Source organism: Corvus kubaryi, unplaced genomic scaffold, assembly GCF_017639235.1.
Source record: "Corvus kubaryi isolate FWS band 111438036 unplaced genomic scaffold, C.kubaryi_AGA036_p1.0 76, whole genome shotgun sequence".
NCBI classification, from domain to species: Eukaryota; Metazoa; Chordata; class Aves; order Passeriformes; family Corvidae; genus Corvus; species Corvus kubaryi.
Genome location: NW_024582063.1, coordinates 11,604,113 through 11,625,061, shown reverse-complemented (window position 1 = coordinate 11,625,061; position 20,949 = coordinate 11,604,113). Strand labels below are relative to the sequence as shown.

The window sequence follows — 20,949 nt, the reverse complement described above, 5'->3', positions numbered from 1 at the left end:
CTGAGAACAGCCACATAAATTTCACTAGTGCTAAATGACAGCAGTGCTACCACTCAGCTGTATTGCCTGGCAAGCTACAAATCTGACATTTTTCAGTCTGTTTAATGACTGGCCTCTTAAATAATGAGGAGTAATAGTTTGATGACAACCATAGTGCAAGTTCAAACAGTGAATAGAAACTTGCATGACCCACAAGAGAGGAAGGATCAGACTCACACCTGGTCTCAATATGTTCAAGTAGTAGAGATTTGCACTCACTCACACTGGGTCTAGAGGCTAAATTTCCAAATATCTCCCCAGTGGAAGAAAACTGTGTTTCTTATCTACCTCTCATAGTATGCTCTGCCTTTAAAATTGTCCCTAAAATGTAAAGAGATAGTAAAGCACCATGGCTACTCTTTATTCTACTCTCCACAGTTCTAAAACAGAAGTCATACTTCTCCCTAAAACAGAAAGTATGGAAATATAACTGGAATTGGAATAAAGGCATAAACAGGTTTTCCTTGTATTTTATAAATTAATATGTCAAGAACAAATAGAATGGAATGAACAGTAAATAAGAGAATCAAAACCTTCCAAGTGTTGTTAAATATACTTGGAGGAAGATTTCTATGAGAAATTCTGCCCTTCATTCCACAGAAATAGCAGAAAAATGATCTCTCTATACGTCCTCTTTATACTTTCACAAGTACTTGTCAATTTTCTAAAACGATGTTTGTCTAACAGCATCACTGGTACTTAGTCCACATCCTAAGAGTGTCATAATCTTTTCCTGAATGTTCCCCCATTCTGTCCCCAGAATCTTTAAGACATAAACTTTTCTTTAATTAGATTTTCTGTTCCACAAAGACATGTTTATACATTGAGATAGCCCTATATGTTCAATAAGTAAGTGGCAGTGGTTATTCAATGGCCTGACCCAAGTGACGGGATCAGAATTCAGATCAAGAACTTTGGGTGCATCCATAGGGTAACTCACAGCCACTCTTCCACCTCCAGTGCATTTCCTTAGAGCCCAAGAACAGGAGGAAATCTGTTCTAAATTTATGTTACAGAAACAATTACAAACAAAACAGAAACTCTTCCTGTATATGCTCCTGTCTAGAACAGGTAACGTGACATGAAGAGCTAACTTAGGGTTTAACTGGTTATCCAAACTTCATAGTGGGAAGGAAGTTTTCTAAGAGTTCATTATCATTATATATACAGTGTAATAACAACTTCTTTGAAATAGACATCCTACAAAGGACTCATTTACTACTATCATCTTGAGAGAACAGCATTTAGGTAAGTCCTTTATTGATAGGTTCACTAATCAGCACATTTTCCTGAAACATCCAGAGTGTTGGACTTGCTGTAATCTTACTTAGGTGACTAAAACAAAATCTTGTGCCAGTTTCAAGAAACTTCTTAAGCATTTTTACGGAACACTCTTAGAGAAAATGTCATATAAAAATTTATACCTTTACAAAACTATCTTTTTGATGATGGAAAATCTCACAAAAAAAGAAAACGATGTGGAGTTTTTTGGTGCTTTGTTTTTGTTTTTTTTTTTAATTTGAGATATGGTAGTTTTCTGTGGTTATAAGAGTTCAAAGTGACAACTCAATGCAGAAATTCCTTAAATCACTTTTTTGTGCTTGATGGTTTTTGTTCAGAGAAGCAAAGGTGAACTGGCTCAGTAAGTTGGTGCATGCAAGTTATAATTGTTTTTCCTGGGCCCTAAATGAGGAGCAAATAGCATAGGATTTAATAAAAAACAGGAAGTAAAACTCCAGCTATTGATTCACAGGCTGCTTATTTGTAACCTGCTATCCAAGAAAAACAATAAATGCTACTGTATGCCATGATTTCTGAAATATTTGTATTTTCTCAAGAAAACACAAAGTTGTAACTTTTTAATTGAGAAAAACTATGTCACTGTATATTGGCTTTTATTGCAGTAAATAAGAATGGTATATCATTTCTTGTTTAATTGTATATTGTGCACTGCAGAAGCCATAAACACACTCATTTCGTATGGAAAGGGCAGTGTCTTGAACTGTGAAGAAAAATAAACAATCTCACGAGAACTTAATTGAAATGAAAGAATGAAGGGCAAATCAGAACTGGAGAGGAGACTAAAATATACTTTAACTCAAGCAAAAACTCAAGAGGGAGTATTCAATAACACAACATGGTAGCATAATCTAGAAATACTGATAAACTCATAGCAAAAACAAGCCAGATACTGTGACTAACCAGAAAAAAACAGTCTGTACAAAAGTCAAGCAGATTCTTCCCATTTGGTAAAAATCAAAAGGAATATAGCTGAATTTCAATAACTGTTTTCAATGTCCTTCTAGAAAAGAGTTTCATTTTTCAGAGCATCAATTAAGAAAATTAATGAGAATGAGTGACACTCCCAAGATAAAACACCCTTAAATCAGCTTCACCTTCATACCTAACAATCCTGAGAAAGTAAGGTGAGGAGCTCTCGGAATCATTTATATTTACTTTTAGGTATTTTGGGATGTTTGCAATGGGCAGTCTCCAGAAATTTTGTAAAAACCGAAACTCTGACTTATTCCAAGTTAACAGGTCTGTCACTCACCCAGGAAGATCTGATTCCTGAAGGTATGGACAAGTTAAAGACTAAATGCAATTAATGGCACTTGCTTCACACCTTTATCACACCTTGGTAAATAAGCCTTCTTTTACTTTTTTGAGGAGGATCAATTTGAGCTAAAGGCTGAAGAAAATACGTCTTACAATTGCAGTTACCATGTCTAACTTTACCACTGCCTGCGGTAAAATTAGACATGGCAACTATAATCTTCTGATGAGGCCAACAAAAACTAACAGTGAACTAAAAAAGTTTAGTCTTTCTCCCTTGTTTCGCCAGCTGATTGGCTGTTCAGTATTTTTTTAAACACTACTCCCTTAACAGAAAACAGTAGCATGTTCTGACTATAGATTTTCAATCTCATTGACCTCAATGAAGTCAGGATTTCCCTCACGAATTCCACTTAAAAGGACAACACATCTTCCAACCAGAGCACCCTCAGTGTTTCCACTGTTTCTGACTCACTAATCTTTGTCTCCCTCAATCACAACTAGCCATGCTTCATTGTATACAGTATCAAAATGGGGGAAGAGGTGGGACACACATGGACAGACACCTCCGCAAGAGACAAAGAAAAGTCATTTCCTGAGGAAACCTCATCTTTATTTTCCTTTCATCTGTGCTCCCTAACAAACACTGTAAGAGCACAATGGAATAAAAATCAGAATAACAAATAAAAGCTCCACAGTGACATCTATTCCTCATATGACTGTAGATATTAACCACTTAACACGGCTGGATACCATTACACTGCCATGTGAACAATACATGTTTACTTGTTCTCTGAATCCCTGGCTTTAGCTGTTTCAATGTTTTATTTAGTATTTTGTTTTCTATATTATGTTGTCTATTCTGCAATTCCCAGCAAAACTACCCTGCACCTAATATGTATATTTGTTTTCTTGTGCTGTTGCTTCCATTATGTCTGAAATCATGAATCAACAGAGCCTGCCTGACAAACTTGTTGAGAAAAATGCTACTTTTCAGAGTGACTTGAAGGCAAATATCCCTATTGTCCCTAATTTACTGTCAAACCAGGAGGAAAAAAAGCCCAACTCTATTCAAAAGACAATTATTTACACCATCCTAAGTACTATTCTTCTTCTATATATGAAACCATTGTAATTTATAATGTCTGTGCATCCAAAATATCAAATTGACATGACAAATAGCAAGATTTTCCCAATTAAGAGTAAAAAGTATTACTTTTACTTGATTCCTTCTCTCATCTGGAGGTGATATGAACAATGTTATCTTGGTTTGGTGTTTAGAGCCTTGGAAAGTTGTTATTTTCACTTCAAATGACAAATTAATTTCAGAGGTTTCTTCCTAGACATTATAGGGAGCAAAAAGTCTTGATTGAGCCTTGTATAGTATGGATTAATTTAACATGACAAAGACCTTAGTATTAGGTTTCAGGGTAGAAAATTCAATTCACTATGAGAGGATGCACTCTCTATGCCCTAGATGCATTCTTTCTACCCTACCTTCAGCTTTCTCTCCCAGTCCTAAGCAGCTGTAGTAATTACAATAATTCCTAAATGCTGGACAATTTGCTTAAGGCAACAAAATTTTATCTGGGGCAAGTTTTCTCAAGATTAAGAGCAAGATCTTTAATTGCAACAGAAATAAAATGGACCTTAAAGAAGAAGAAAATATATATATCAGTTTCATGTGATGGACCTCCTCTGTGGGGTCTCTGTGGCACAGAATTAGGTGCCAAAGCTGTAAAAAGAAACATAAAAGGCAGAAACATCCATCAACTTTCCTAATGCCAGTTCATACAGCTGTTTATTTAGTTCCTATGAATTCTGCTCAGTCTCTTCATTTTCCCCACATGTTCTCCAGGAAGCTTAGAAATGCATTTTCCCTACAAGCTGACCATGCGCAGCACGCTTGCTGAAGTGGACCCAGCCCCACAACAGCTACCTCACTAACATCTGGGAACTCTGGAAGAAGGCTCAGCTTCCGAAGCTGTTTGTACAGAGGAGAGATTTCCATATAAAAAGGGCCTATAAAAAAGACAGATTTACAATTCCCAGTTTGGAAGAGCACTGGATAGCCTCACGTGTTTCAATGCCAGCACAGTTCATTCAGGTCAGGATTTGCTGCAATATAGAGCCCTACAAGCAGCAATATCTTGTATTTTCACAGGAAAAGCACTCAGAGGTGTTAATTTCTTTCCTGTCCCTTTTTACCCTCCATTTACAACTGTGAAACCTTACTGAATATTCCATACAAACAAGAACAAATGTACAAGTGAGAAAGGATACTTTTCCCTTCAGAGAAATCAGAGTCAATCTCAACCAAAAAGATTCTGTGAAACTGTGAAGTCCCCATAACAAGACCACAGGGGTCTGAGCAAGCCCTGTTCTTACTGTGACTTACACTCATAGAGTGTTTGGCCTCAGGAGCCAGTACAATTTGACTCCAAAATGTCCTGGCTGGAGCTAGTTTATATGGGAATAAGTCAAACGTTTTGAATCCCTTCATAATAAACAGTATTTGGGACTAATTGTTACTGTTTTCCTGAGGAGCTTTCAGCCACTTTTAACACAAAATGTTAGTACCTGGTATTTTGAGGAGGTTTAGAATGCAACCCCCAACCTACTGAAAGATTTACAGGAAAAATCTTTCTCTTAATGGCACTGTCACTGCCATAGGAACATATCGTATCTGTCATTGCAAACCCCTGACACCAGACTTAACCTCCTGCACAAATACACATTGCAACTGCTGTTTTGCCAGACAAGACATAACTATCCAGCTAGCAAGAGAAAAACATTTTGTCTTTTAATTGCTTCCTGTAAAAACCGTTTAATTAGAGTGCTGTTTTGTAATTTGGTAATGAAAACAAACAAAACTATTTGTAATCCAAAAAAAACCCCAAACAGAATAAAATCAAAGCAGGAATGAAGGAAATAGTGTGGGGAGGGGGAAGGTGGGGAAGGTAGAGTTTTAATGTGTTTTTTATTCGTGGAGTTATTCAGTCATTCTGCTCAGCCTGTTCTGGAAAGAGCATGATAAGATACACTCACAATCTCTTTTTTTTTTTTTTTTTGGAAGATGCAACACAAATCTCTAAGGCCATAAAATCTCCCAGTACACTTCAAATTTTCCTTCTCTTCTCACTACAGTTAGTAACAACACTCAGAGTTGGACCCAAGATCTGAAAGCCAGAGCCACCCTTCAGATGTGCAAAAAAAGCGGGTTAAGGTCAGTGGTGGAACTCCATGAGGTAGGAGAATGCTGGGGAGCACCCTTGTGAGCTGAGTGCTAGGAGGAGCAGCATGACAGAGCCCAACACACTTAAAAAGGTACCTAAAAGGCCCAGTCACAGAGTGAAATGATCTCCAAAGGCCTGCACTGCAGCATGGATGCACCTCATGGATGTAGCCCTGGTCACCAGCTCCAGCCACCCTTTCCAACACAGGCACTCAGCCCTGCTGCAGGGAAGGCTACCACTGACCATCTTAGAAAACCACTTTATTCTTGCCCTCACAATGAAATATTCCAGTAAATGGCCTATTTAACTATTTCCAGACTGACATGCCTGCACAATATTTTATAACTTTGGCAATTTCACTGTGAAAACAGAGATTGTATTTCGCTAACACCACCAGTTGCCAAAGCAGCACATTAATGCCCTTCTCAGGAGTAAAGAGTGCAAAATGAAGACATTCACTTTGCAGTAAGAAGAGAACAAAACAAACTGAACTGAAATGTGTTCGTTTTAAAAATCACCAGTGCGCAGTGAACAGTTTTTTTGGTATGAAACTGGAATGACACTTCCAAAGCTGAATAAACGCTAAGCACATTTATATGTGTGGAGTGCAACCGTGTGTGACTTCAAACAAACTCTGCTGGTTATGAGAGAAAACTTCATATTTCATTCTTTAGAAAATATTTCTTAACTTCTCTTCCCATTGTTGCTGCTGGGGACCAGGAGGGAAGCAAAGAGGTAAGAGGTGTTTTACAAAAGACAACTTTTAGGTTCATTTTGACTTCTCACTGTACCTGAGTAATAAGAATATGATGAAAATTGTAAAACCAATTGCTTAGCTGGTTTTCTGATTATGATGTGATTCTTTGCATAACATTTGTAGCAACCATAGCTTAACAGCTGAAAACATAGCAAATATTATCTTTGTATAAGGCCTAACATTGGTAAAAGTGGAAAGGTTGGGAATTATACCCTATGTCCATTCTCTTTTTACTTAGATTTTTTCTCCTTAATAACTTGCCTACGCAGTTATATTTGCTAAGTATAAAACAACATAAACTCAGAGGACACCACCTTCTAGAGAATAATAATATGTCAAATTGTACCTTATTTCTCCAATGGTCTCACTGGCCAGCACTGACCTCACAGAAGCAGGGAACGGGCAAAACACCTAATAAAAATTTTAAAATAATAATTTAAAAATTATGTTTGTTGCAATAAACTTAAGACCTACAGTGACAAAAAATGAACTGGAATTTCCCTTCACTTTTATGGAAATATATCTGAAATAATGGAGAGTTATCTGGGTTTTGTGGCACTACTACACAGAGAGTAGAAACAATCGCCGTGGGTCTACAAGGATAAGCCATTAAACTATCCAAAATACAGGAGAGATAACTGTGACAAGAAGCCGTTTATTTTTGATTTTTTTGTAAAGTTTTTTCGGGGAAAAAGAGTGAAGTGCACAGAGGAAATGTTATTTATAAAAATAACTTGATTTTACAAATCTCATTAATAAAAACTCAAATATCTCAGAGTGATGAGAAATTCCATTTTGTCAAATAGCTATTGCCACTACTGATTTTTCATTAAAAAACATAACAACTACAAATTGAAAACCAGGACACAGAAGCAAGGGAAAGAATTAGGATGGGATTAGGGTCTGTTATTGAAATCTTCAGTTCATTCTCCATCCAGGTGTACAGCATTTTCCTCACTGAAGGAGAACCTTTCTCATGTTGTAATATTTGAAAGTGCAGGATCATTACTGAAGAAATCCTATGGTTTTGTGAGGGCTATGGGACCAGGCTATGAAAAGAGAGCTCTAAATGAAAAAATAAATTAAAAAAAAAAAGTCAGAAAAGGCCTGGTCTACTGAAGCGAATGACAGAAGCCCTATAGGATTTAGAACACATTACTAAAAGTGTTTTAAAATGCTCTTACACGATTATGATGTATCAGAAACCTGTATTTTTTTACCCTCACTCTAAATTCTCACTGGCTTTCTTTGGGATACCTGAAGATTAAACTAGACTTCGTGCATTCCTACCAAGTTATTTGCCTTGATACAGGAAGTGGTGGTGGAATACTGACTGACACACTGATTTGCTCAAAACAGTGTTCTCAAAGAAATGAGTACACAAATAAAGGGAGAAGGTGCTGCACAGAAACACAGATTCAGAAAGTCATAAACAAACAAACAAACAAACTAGAAGCCACACAGAAATATTTTTCAGTTTTTCCTGTATCAGTGCTAACTGTCTCCCTTTTAAACAAGAAGAATTGAAGGCACATCAATGAGAAAATTTGATGTGAGATTCCAATTTGACACTGAAAAATTTGACACTGAAAATTTGGAAATTTCAGTGAGGAAAATTTGGTACTGAAGCCTATTTACAATCAACCAAAATTAACCTAAAACAAGAGTAAATGATTTAATTGTTGAAGCCAAAGGACAGGATAATTCAGCCTAATATCCTTATGTTAGGCACCTTATAGCAAGGGGCAAGCTATGTGGTTCAGTGCAAGGGTAACTGCTGAAAAAATAGCACCTGTGCTTATGCACATCAAGGAAACACAATGGTATTTTCAGTCATTAAATGCTCAGATTCAGAGTTTTAGTCATCAACACTTCCACAGTAAACAGTGCTTCAGGCATGGAGGTGTTTGCTGAAGGCAGCGGGAGGGGTGGGGAAATGGTCTCCTGGATAATAACCCTCAGATAGCTATTGTTCCAGCTTCCAGAAACTGCAGGCTATTTATGATTAGATGTTGATAAACTAAATGTAGATGCCTAAAATAATGACTTTAACCCACAATCACTTGCAGTAAAAGAGGAAGTGTGTTAATGACCTTAGAATAATGAAGTTGTTACCACAAAAATACTTACTAATAGGACTACAAATCTAATAGTCTTCACTCTATTCACAAGGGAGCTTTATTTACCAGAGACCAAACTAGGGCTTGGCTTAGGATTTTATTATTGTGGAAAGCGATTCAGCAAGCACACAGGGTCAGGAACCAGTTTCACATCACATCCACAATAAACTGTAGCACAAAACACATCATCTGGCTTTAACTGAGATCCTGAAATTAGTTTAATCAATAGGCAATGTGACTTAGTGCTGCCATGTGAGTCTTTCTGTGTGACTAAACAGTGAATTAAAAAATGGTTTGCTTCTGAAAAGACATCACTTATGGTCACCCATAAAAATATTGCTGCTTTTCAGCTACACGTGCCCATGTGGAAAAAAAAAGACATAGCTAATAATGAAAAGATTAATTTCTTATATTTTTAAGGATTTCTTCAGTTTGTGTGCAGTATGTCAGAATGGGTTTACAACAATATACAAGACAGTAATGTGGTGGCAGGACAATGGTGGGCTAGGACAGTAACAGCTTAAACATTTCAGTTCGCTGTTCTTAGAAAATAAGGGACCACAGTATCTGTGACAGTCAGCAAACTGCTGGAAGGCTTCAGAGGAATGAGAAAAACAGTAGAAAGTTTGTAACACTATCACTCTCTGTTTTCTCACAACTGAATAGTGTAGGAGTATACTAAAAATATAGATCACTTAAATGATCTTTATTTTTCACATCAGATTGAATAACTACAATGTAAATTCCTATTGCTAAATTTTGTTATGAATCTAAACTTTCTTTTCCAGAGCAGCGTCTACATTAACCACACAGACTTAAAAATCAAGCAGAGTAGCTAAGATGATCATTATTAACCAAGCTTACATTTGTTGATCTGTACTGTTGCTGACTAGCAGGGGCTCCAATTTAGCAGCAACAGATCCCTTTGTCTGTGGTGATGGATCAAAGGTCAGGCTAACTCCAACCATGTGGAGCCTAATGATAGCTAAGGGAGACCTATGATGAATATAAAAATAGAACTAAAGATAAAGGCTTTAATCACAAGTGACAAATGACATTTTTGATGTGTCAAGTTCAATATTAATTATTTTCAGCTGCTCTGCTTTTTCTTTTGTCTTAAGGAAACTACAGCAATCTGCTGACATGCCTGGAAAAGTTCAGGTGCAAAATGACCTCAGTTCAGTTTGCAGATTTACAGGAAACCATATACTATCCTTGGAGCATTTAAGTACTATGGCCTGTGGAAATACTGTGGCTTGTTAAAAAATATAAGTCAGGAAATAATACTGCTCTTTTCCCAGCTTTAGAATGAGCTAAATCTTCTTTACTGTGGACACGCAACAAACTAAACCACAGATAGTTATGTCCCAGCAGAGAATCAACAATTGTCTGGAGAAACAACCTCTATAATTAAATAAATTTTCAATAAGTTAAAAACATTAAAGTTTTCCAAATACAGAGTCCCTTTTCCAAATACAGAGTCCCTTCAATAACAGCCTGAGCCATCCATTCCCATACAAAAAAGACATATCTGTTTTATGAGATTTCTGCCACTTTATAAATCCCTTGCCTACTAGAATGTTTTAGAAAACACCTTTTATTCATGGAAGAAAGCTAATTAGGCTGTAAAAATAAACATGTCCAGAAATCCTTCAATAAGTAGGAGGAAAAATTAACAACTGTAGTGGTTTAAAAGACAACTGAGGACTGTAACTTGACAGATCCTGAGCTAGAAGCTTTTCTTCCTTGGCCTTTAAACTGAAGAGTAAACATTTTATGGTCATTTAATAGAAACAATTATATTTAATCTGCTGACCACATGTGATGAACTAATAGCAAAATCAGTTAGGGAAGAACACTGTGCATTTCAAATACTGAATTATGTGCAGAATCAGTACAAGATTTCCCTAACTGAACACAAACCAACTCAAAAGATACAGTGATGAGCACAGGTGAGCTCTGTAACCTTCCTTTGATTACTCACATGGGCTGTCTTAAATTATAAATATCTGAGATCATTGCTTATCCTGACTGCTGGAAATAACAATGGTATGAAACAGAAGCACTCATTAAAAAAAAAGAAAAAATGAAAGGAAAAAGAAAAAAATGAAAAAAGAAAACAAAAAAAGAAGAAAAAGTTTTTAGAAGTGAGAAAAAGAAAAGTTTAAAAAGAACAACCTTAAATTTAAGCACAATTAGTTGAAGTTAGTTTTGTGGCAGAGATCTACCAGCAAAAGCACATGGCAGCACCATGAAAACCATTGCACTGGGGAAGAGGCCAAAACAGAGAATCATTCTGTTGATACATGGTCAAAATGAGACAAATGGAAGGCCCCAATGGACCAGCCTGAAATGTATCTATTTATTTTCTTCTGCTAAAGAGGTATTATTTCTGGAGATAAGGAAGCATTTCATAAAGCAGAAGAAAGAAGCCCAGTTGACCCAGTCCATCTATGTCACTGGGGAAATTTACTGCAATCCTTCATCTCAACCAATAGCTTCCAGCACTGGGATGCAGATGTTATCAATGAAAGGATGAAAACAGGAGATCCATATGAACATCTTTGAGCTATTAAGCAGAAGGACTGTGTTTAAGCTCAAACTCTCTGCTTTCTGGCTAAGAGCTAAACGCCATCACTGCAGTGGCTAATGAAGTGGCAGACAGGGAAAAGAAGGATTTCTGGCATGCCAAGGCAGATGAAAGCAGCTGTGCCACAGGATCAGAAGCAGCTGAAATCCAGTCTATCTGCCATCCAGCAAGGCCTGACAATCCCAGACTGCAAGATGTCCTTGTGAAGACAAGGAGTAACTAAGGGTACCCAGGAAAGCTGCACCAAAAGTCCGTAAATAAAACAGTTATGTGAACACTAGTGGGCCTATGTCTTTTGCTACTGGGCATTTTGGGTTGGGTTTTTTTTGGGGTTGCCTTTTATGAAGAGTTTATAAGTGGAGAAAATTAAATTAATAAATACCAGTGACTGTAGTGATATTTGTGAAAGTTAATGACTGAGGCTTCAGCTCCCTGTTTATTACTTTAAATGGAAGTCCAGTACTTCTCATAGTCAATCAACTTCTGTCTAAAGGGGTTACACAGAAGTAAGGGAGATATGCCAGCTGATGAAAAGACACTCACAACACACTATTCTCAGGCTTACTACACTGATTGATTCCACCACTGACCTGAGAAAAACCTACATGTATTCACAACATGATAGGGTATAAATGTTTTCTTCATCTGTATTCAAAAGCAACCAAAGTACATGATCTTTTTCTCAGTGGTGCCTGAATAACATTCATGAAGAGAGTGCTTGGAGTTATGAACTGGCTATAAATGATTCATCACGCTTTAGTGCATTAATGTATGCATGTTTTCAGGGACTGACCTTTGGACTGACCTGTCAGAGGTATAGCAAAGCCATCATCCACTGACAGGCCTTTACTGAGGGAGAAAAATCTTTGTAATAGCACAGAGGAATTTACTAATCTGACATCTAGTTTAGCAGATTAATCTTGGATTTTCTTTGATCATGCCTTGCAACAATGTGCAGCAAGTCAAACCAATCAACAATCATTAATTAAAAGAACAATGAAGAGCAGAGGCTATTTAGTTATGAATGGCACACACTGATTGAATATTATTAGTTCCCAGATGAAAGCAACGTTTCCTAAATGACACAGATCGGTACTAGATAAGCTTCAAGATAGCTGTGCAATGTAAGAGGGAACCCTGAAAGAATGTTATCAGAGTCTAAAGAAAAAAGCAAAATGAAACTAGAAAGCTGCCTTTGGGACTTGCATGAACCAAAGCCCTGCACTGGGATTCCTGCAATCATAAACATCAGAGCAAGCTCTGCAGCAGGCACTCATGCATTGCCTGCAAACATTAAGGCTTGAAAATTCTGGTCTCATAAAACAGGTAAATAAAGAACATCGTGACCCTATTAATCTGTCTCAGCCTTCCTTCATGATAGGTGATGTAGTACTGTTTGCTTATACAATAGGGGCTTATCTTGAATGCATAGACCCCGATGCTTAGCTGGTGTAACCTCATTTTTTTTATTGAAGTCAGGAGATTTAATATGTCTTTACACAACTAGAACTCTGACATGTTCTGACACTAAGTTTTTGATTTCTTGTATTATGTAATGCAGAAAGTTGAGAATTTTTGTTGAAAACTCGTTACTCTCACAACAGCAGACTCAAAGTACTGCCTGGCTCTATCTTTGTGATTGTAAATCAGGCCTATGTTCCTACCTGTATGACATTATAAGGAATGACTAAGCTTTAATTATTCTGGGAAATGAAGTGAGCATAAAACAAAAGTGAAATGCTTAAGGGCACTTTGTTTAATAGAAAAAGTATAAGGAAGTTACAGGCATGTACCAGCTTAAAACTTTATTACCTAAATAATTGCATAATTATACACTGGGAAAATTGTTTGATGCAAAAAAAATACTCTTTAATGTTTGCACAGTTTCTTGTGCTGTTCTAATATTGAATGGGATATTTATGGCCAAACTTAAGCAGATCTTGTAGAAGTTCAAAGTACTTCTTATTAACAGTAATCAAGGTTTTCCTTAAAGCTCCTTGTCAACAAAGAGTGCAGAGGTGACTGGTGAATGCCTCCCGAGTGTTTAGAGCAATGAAGCAGCCTGGTAGGTGGGGGGCATTCTGGCACTGTCAAAATTGCAAGCTAAAACCCAAAAGCAGTAATGAGGCTAAGAAAGAGGAAATTTCTAATGGTCCACAGCTCTCCAGACAGCAGAGAAAGGGCTAATACAGCCAGTCATCAAACAAAAACCAGCAATGAGAGACGCATTTCAAAAACATGGCTATTTAAAATCCTAAAACCACACAGCAGATAGTTCACCAGCCACAATTTTCAAATAGTTTGGCATTTTAGAGACAGATTTGTTGCAACTTAAACAGAAGGTCTTGACTCTTTGTATCAGACAGTAAGCAAACTTGTTTCACCTGTGCTAGGCAGAAGATCCAAGCAGATGTTTCATACCTCAAAAATCTAAGAGTATTTGTCTAATTTTGATGCCATTTCTACAGCCATTCTGTGAAATGGGTAGAATGGCATTAACCTACATTTGTCCATGGTTCCTACATCCAAGTATGGCTTCCAGGTATAAGAAAATGGAAACAGATTTTTCTTTTAATGGGCCATAATTTGTTCTTTTTGATTTTTAATTCTTAAACTTGAAAAGTGAGTGCACATTTTTCCCTGCAAATACTTTCATGTGAGGCTTATCCAGAGTGATCTTTACTCTAGATATATTAAAAAAATAGAAAAATCTCTGGCTTTCCTCTGGACTAAAAAAAACCCATCTGTTTTTCCCTTCCATTGTACTTTAGGAAAAAGTCATTAATGTGAGTTATAAGTTAAAAATCATCTCTGACCATAATCAGAGCAATTCTACTGCATCTATATTACAAAACCATCTCTTCATGTGGGACACCAGCTCATGTTTCCTAACGTGGAATACCAGCTCATGTTTCCTAACATTGATATCTAATTTTGAGTCCTGCACCTAATCATCAATAGAAAAGATAGAACATCTACTCAAAGACATGAAATGAGGAGCAGATCAGCTAAGGCAGACCTGTCTTTGGAACTGTTAATGTACAAAGTAGCATCATATCCAGGTATTCTTGCATCTTCTTCCTTCTTCTTCTTCACAATCCCTAAATACCTACTTGCATTTATTTGCAACTGGTCCAACTGAAAATAAGCTCTGGTTTGAAACCAGGTGAAAGTGCAAATGCATATTCTTAGCTCCAGAGCAGAATACCAAAATCTGGTATTCTTGATGCCTGAAGTGGCCACCTAAAAACAGAGACTAGACAGGAATAAGGGAATAAAGGTAAGTATTTATTCAAAGGGCCTTCAAAGGTACACCCCAGGGAGCCAGAGGCTACTGCCAAGATGGACCCTAAGATGGATGGCAGGTCACAAGATCTTCACACTTTTATAAGCTTAGTTCATTTGCATATCTGGGTTAATTCTCCAATTAAAGCTTCAGTTAATGATGTAATTTCCCCAAGCTTGCTCCCCCTTTAGAGGTTTTTGGTTTATACTTTTTGGGCCTAGGATGGACTGAGTGTCCTTGGGGAGCAGGCCTGGAGAGGCTTTGTTATGTCTACCTAGCATGAGAGAGCAGAAGTTAACAGGCTACAAGAAACTTCAGAGTTACACACTAGGCAGTACAGGATTTGAAAAATATCATAGTTAAAACCTAAGGCATCATCCTGAATACTCTTTACCATAAATCAATCAGGGTAAAAAGAATGTGTTTATGCCTGGAAAGTGATTTCCTAAGAAAAGTTTATTTCCTACAGGAATCAAGCAGTACAGAAGTCAAGCAGTAAACTGTGCAGTTTCCTACTTGCCTTTGAGATCACTGCCAAGTACAGTCCAAAGCATAAATGGATAAAGTTGATATAAGCAAGTTAGATGAAAGAACAGAACTGCAGACTAGGATGTGTTTATGGCTGTAGAACACAGTATTTCTGCTAAGGAGACCATCTATAGCACATCTACCCTAATAGTTTCCAGCACAAGGTACAAGAAAGTAGAGGTACTGAATGATATTGCTGTGATTGCAGCTGACTTCAATGTGCCAAACTTGAGAGACAGTTCTCTTCTAAATCTAGCTGCAGGTCTGGCTGCACCTTGCTGCTTCTCCTATGGCTAACACAGAGCACAACCGGAGAATGGGAAAGTTTTTGTGGTCTGGCAAGCTGCTGTAATTCCATGAACATTCCTCTACACCTGAAACTATAATTGTTGACTCTTAAAAAAATTAATTTCATTTTTTGCTAGACTATCTGTAAGAGACCTTTCCTAATACAATATTTTTCATCCATATGAAGGTCCAGGCTAATTTCTTTCATGTGAAGATTTACCTTTATTCAATGACAATAAATAGTTGTATTTCAATGAATTCACACAGGGTAAATTTTTATCCAGACTCAACATGCAATGGTTAAAATTGTCCCCATTGGAACTCTATTTTTACTTCCTAAACTGCACTTTGAATAAAGTTTAATAATACATGTTCACCTGAAACTCAGCAGCCACTGTTATGAAAACCATTTTTTTATGTTGGAAGCTTCCTGTAAATAGTCTGTATTTTTTTGTGGAACTAGATATACTAATACCACAATTCTGAAATTCTGAAACTGAAATGGATTGGGAGATCATTAACTGTGCTTGCAAGGAAGATGCCCGTGAGGGTTCTCAAGCTCAGGAATAAATCTTGAAGATGACACCTGATATGCATATTTCAGTAAATGCCATTCAAAGAAGCAAAACTAATACTTAAGACAGAAAAAAGGCACATTTCTCTAAGTTACTTAGCAATTTCTTCAACCACCCCAGCAGCGTTTGTAGCATATCATCAGAGATGTAACTCATAATGTAGCTAGAAAAATAATATCAGTTCTCTGAGGAGAAGTAAGGGAAGTTATTAAGATCAGCTGGAATGAGAGCAATTATAGAGTAAGGCAGCAAATAGATTTAGGACTCAAAAGCATATAAGAAGCTACTATATCCTAATGCAGGAAGATTTTCATCAGTCTTAGCTGGAGAAGTCTAAATTGCACATAGCAATGATGCATTTTTCAAATTATCCTAAATGAAGGCTTCTAGAACTTCTCTATGACACCATGTGGACATGAAGTCCATTGCAGCATGAAGACAAAATATACTCTTGTATTTCTCAATACAACATGACAGCAGCTCTAATCTTTCAGTAAAAGAAGTCATAATGAAGCTTGTTCAGTAGAAGGGATGTTTAATTGGATATGTGAGACCTTCAGATAAGAAACTTTTAAATCAAATTATGCAGAATATTAGACCCAGGATAATGCAAATCAATGTTATTTCTTGAAGGACTAGAAATAGATATTTTGAAGAGGAAGGACAATGTGAAGCACTTGCTCTCTCCCCTTGACCAAAAGGATACTAGAAAAAGCTGCAGCCTTTATGTTTAGGGCAATGAAAGCTTTTTCTTGCTCCCCGAGGAAGAATAAGGGTTTCACATTTAGGAAGGCAGGAAAGGAAAAAAGAAATCTTAAAATGCAGCACTGCAAATACAGGGAAAGATTTATTTAACATGGTGCCTCTAGCACCCAGGTTCTGGGCTTGAAAAATGAAGGCATCCTTCCAGTCCTATGTCCCTAGCTGCTACAGAATGTTCGTTTGCAAAAATAAAATCGCTGCTGCAGAAACACGTGAGCTTATGAAGTTGCTAAGGGACCTGTAGAAGCTTGGTTCCAGTGTTAGAATTATGTAATACAGAGTTGACTTTGAAAACATTTATCACATGATTGTGAAATCTATCACATGGATCTTAACTCTGCATTCAATTACATAGTGTATGAGCCTGCAAAAGCTCGTAAAAAACCAAATTTCTGACATTATCCAGCAAAACAATATATTCATTTCCAAATAAACGAAAAGGACAAAAAGCAAAAACCTGATTTAGTGTTTACAGCTAATGTAACAGAAGTCCTTCACATCATACATGCACACTCAATGTGAAATGAAAAAATCACAAATCTTATGGCAATTTATCATCTGCCTTCTTTGCATAAAAAACTAATTGCCTCTCCCCAGCAGCTTGGCCTGGCCAATGATATTGGGCAGGAAAAATCTTTTTGGTACAGTTGGGCATGTATCCCCACTGAGTTTACATGGAAACCCTACAGTACAGTATGTTCAGGTGCCTAGGGTCTCTCAGTAAAAAAAGCAAAACAAAACAAAACATGAAACAGTGTCTATTTTAATCTCTAAACCATGTAGCTATGAAATCAAAATGAAATAATTTCACTGTGTGTGAAACTGTCCCGGTGAAAGAGACTGTAGAGTGGATAGCAATCTGACGTGCAATTTTCCATTTCATATGTTTTTCAAAGATAAACATCTGATGAGAACAGTTTGCTGTTAGTAAGTGAAAATAAGAACCAGAACTAATAGAGTAACTGCCAGCAGCTTCCAGATCATTAACTATTGTTTATTTCTCCTCATGTTCAGACATCAGACTGTAGTGATGGAAGATACAGTCATTAATTTGGGAGTCATTTCAAGATGTTCCCATAAACACTGAATCAGGATACTGGCAAGCTGCCTATGAAAACTTGCTGCCAAGAACTTTTTTTTTTTTTTGCGTAGTGATTTTTATTGTTGCCATTATTTTCTGCTTTCTAGTCACTGCAATAGACCAACTATGGGTAGATCATCAGAGTTTATACAAAGACTGACTTTTTATACTTTGTTCTGCAGTTACAGATGGTTTTTGCCTTTATTATGAAAAAACCCTCTAAAAAGTTGCATCATAAAGCATCAATTATTCTGTTCCTGACCTCTCTCATAGCAGCCAAAAAGGAAAAATGTGTTTTTCCTTACTTAACAGATGCCTATTAAAGTGACAGGTGAGCTGTCTGAAATAATTAATCTGCAAGATTTCACAGAAAGTATGTCTGCCCTCCCTCACAATCGCATGTTTACAGAGTCTATCCTACTTTAAAAAATAATTTAAAAAAATAAATAATTTTTCTCTCTGACAATATTTGAGTAGGAAAACAGTGAAAATGCAATAATATAATGAGAAATTTCTGCAAACAACATCCTAAGCATGAACTACTAATAGGATCATAAAGGATACATTTGAAATCTAGGAGCTCCATATTCTTACATATACATATATATACTCTCCTGGACAAGCCCAGAGTAAATGGCAGAACTGCCACTGTTCAGGACTAAAATATTTCATCCCTCCTGAGAGCCTGAATGCTAGCCAGAATTTTTAGTTTTCATGATTATTATGTAACAGTTAGCTGGTGCATGAAAGCATCAGAAAACCAAGAATTTATTCTGAATCTTGCTACAGTTGCACGGATGTCACATTTAGTGCATCATGAAGCTATTGCTAATTGATGTACATGGTGACAGGCAAAAGCAAACCTTAATAACAGCTTGTAGACGCTCCTGAAGAACAAAAAAATTTGAACAAATTATTTGAAGTTTACAAGTTTACACAATAATTTTATGGCACCATTGATTATTTCAAACACTGGGCATCACTGTCAAAGGGCACATCTGATATGTGTTTTTTGTCTAGCCAGAAGAGGGATAATTAAGATAAATCCAGACTTCTACTGCTGAGTTAAATAATCTTATAGTATATACCACACAGTCTCAAGGAAGTCAAAGTTGATGGCTTTAAATGCCAAACAATTATTTCTTTTTGCTGATTTAGGAATAATCAAGAACAACAATCCTCTAGTGTTCTTTTGGCCTGGACATAACAGAATAAAATGTGGAACAGTAATACAAGACAGATCAAATAAACTCCTTTAAAATATTGTGATTAATTTTAGATTTCCTTCATAAAACCATAGTTATGTCTTCAGTCTATTTCTGGATCAATAAACAAAGAAGAAACCAAGTTTCTGATCTGATAACTGTGTTTTTATTGAAAAAGCATGAATTAGAAAACAGAAACCTTTAAATACTAAAAAATGCCCTAGGTTAGGAATGTCCAGCCCTATTAATCCTACACGCCACATCCTAAACCCCAAGAACTTTACATAATATGTACTTCGCACCACAAAGAACTCAGTGGATAAGGAACTCAAGGAGCTGTTCCTGTGCCAGATACAACACTGCTTCCGCCACAATTCCTCCATTTCACTGCAGGATGGGAATGAGCTAAAGCACAAGTAGGCTCAAGTGTGTCTTAGATCTACCACCCTGAGCAGATCAGGATGAACACTTCCTCAGGCACTAGGTCCAGAAGAGGCAGCCACTCAGCCCACAGGGTGATTGCACCCCACAGCAGCCTGGAGCTGGCGGGCACTCTGTAGCCGGCCGAGAGTAAGCTTCATCTCAAGAAGTGTTCAAAAGGTTGCCCTATTTTCCCTCCTAGGCTTCCTTTTGAAAGGGATTTGCTTTCAGGAACACAAAAGACTTTGAAGAATGATCTTGAAGCTGTGGTCAAACTAATTAAAGGCTGTTTAACTGTGAACAAGAATAACACAGCTTGACCACATTAATGGCACCTATTCCTCTGGTTCTCCCATAATTTCCCCTGTCATTAGTCTTAAGAGGTGCTCCTTGTGTGAGCTACTGTCATGGGTTAGCTACCATAGTCCCGGAAGTGATGTTCTCATAAAGGAGGGCTTACAGCTTTCCCCATGACCTGACAGAACCTATCAGCTGGCCAGTTTGAATATGGACAATTCTTTAAGCCACTTAAAGTTGTGACCACCTCTGTGATCCACACTTAAGAATAGACAACCCCCCCACAGCTCTCTCTCTCGTTTCCAGTGCTGGTACAGGTGGCTGCGGGCCCCGTGTGGGGGCCAGGCTGGGCCGCAGCCATCCTGGAGCGGATGGGCCCTGTTCCACCCGCAGAAGCCCCCCACAGCCCTGCTGTGGGCAGCCGGAGCGGCTTGGCTCCGCCCCCCTCCCCCCCCTTCAGTGCAATAAACAAATTTCCAGCTGCAAGGCCGAGGTGAGATTAACCCTTTTAGTGCTGTGAAGAGCTGAAAACCTGAGGGAAGAGAAAGAGGAGATGCTTAAAGCTGAAATTCTGTTGTGAAGCTATGATATATCAGAGTATCCCATTGTAATTTCATGAAGAAATGGGGGGTGGAGTGTTCAACTTGTACTTGTGAGCAAAAGCACCTGCGCTGAGATAGGCAGATGCTGAAGCGGCTGTAATTTCATGAGAAGTTTGAACAGGGAGAGATGGAAGCGATGAGGACTTTTGCTCCAAACGGGAAAGGAGAAAACCTCAGTTCCTAGAGATGCTCCCAGAGATAGTCCTAACGATGAAGATGAGGAAGACCCTTTGCTCCCACGGAAGGAAAAGGGCCTCTGTTCTTAGAGATGAAATGCTCCCAGAGATGGGTGAAGAAAACTTTTGTTTCTGAATGGCTCAACCTTAAAATTGTACCCCAAAAACCTTCAAGAGTGGACCCTCAAAAGCAGTTGTGGGAAAAGCTGCAAGTCAGGGGAAGGGACTCACATGCGAGCAGAGAGACTCCTCTTCCTAAATGGACTGAACAATATTTGGAAGTGGGCGGCTGTCTCATTGTGATAATGTGTTCATAGCACGAGCAAGAAGAGACTTCTCTTTCTAAATGGACTGAACAAGGTTATTATGGAAGTGGTAAACAGACTGAACATCTCAAGGGTTGTCTTTTTACATTGTCAGGGGGAGAAGGG

At 37.6% G+C, this 20,949-nt stretch overlaps 1 long non-coding RNA gene across 1 annotated transcript in view; it reads right to left on the bottom strand.

Annotated features, from left to right (window-relative positions):
• Positions 1-20,949, bottom strand: part of LOC121675964 — a 166,497-nt gene that overhangs the window by 94,494 nt on the left and 51,054 nt on the right. The window contains exon 3 of the long non-coding RNA XR_006020295.1: positions 6,935-6,999. This is a non-coding gene — a long non-coding RNA (uncharacterized LOC121675964). The remainder of the gene's footprint in view (positions 1-6,934; positions 7,000-20,949) is intronic.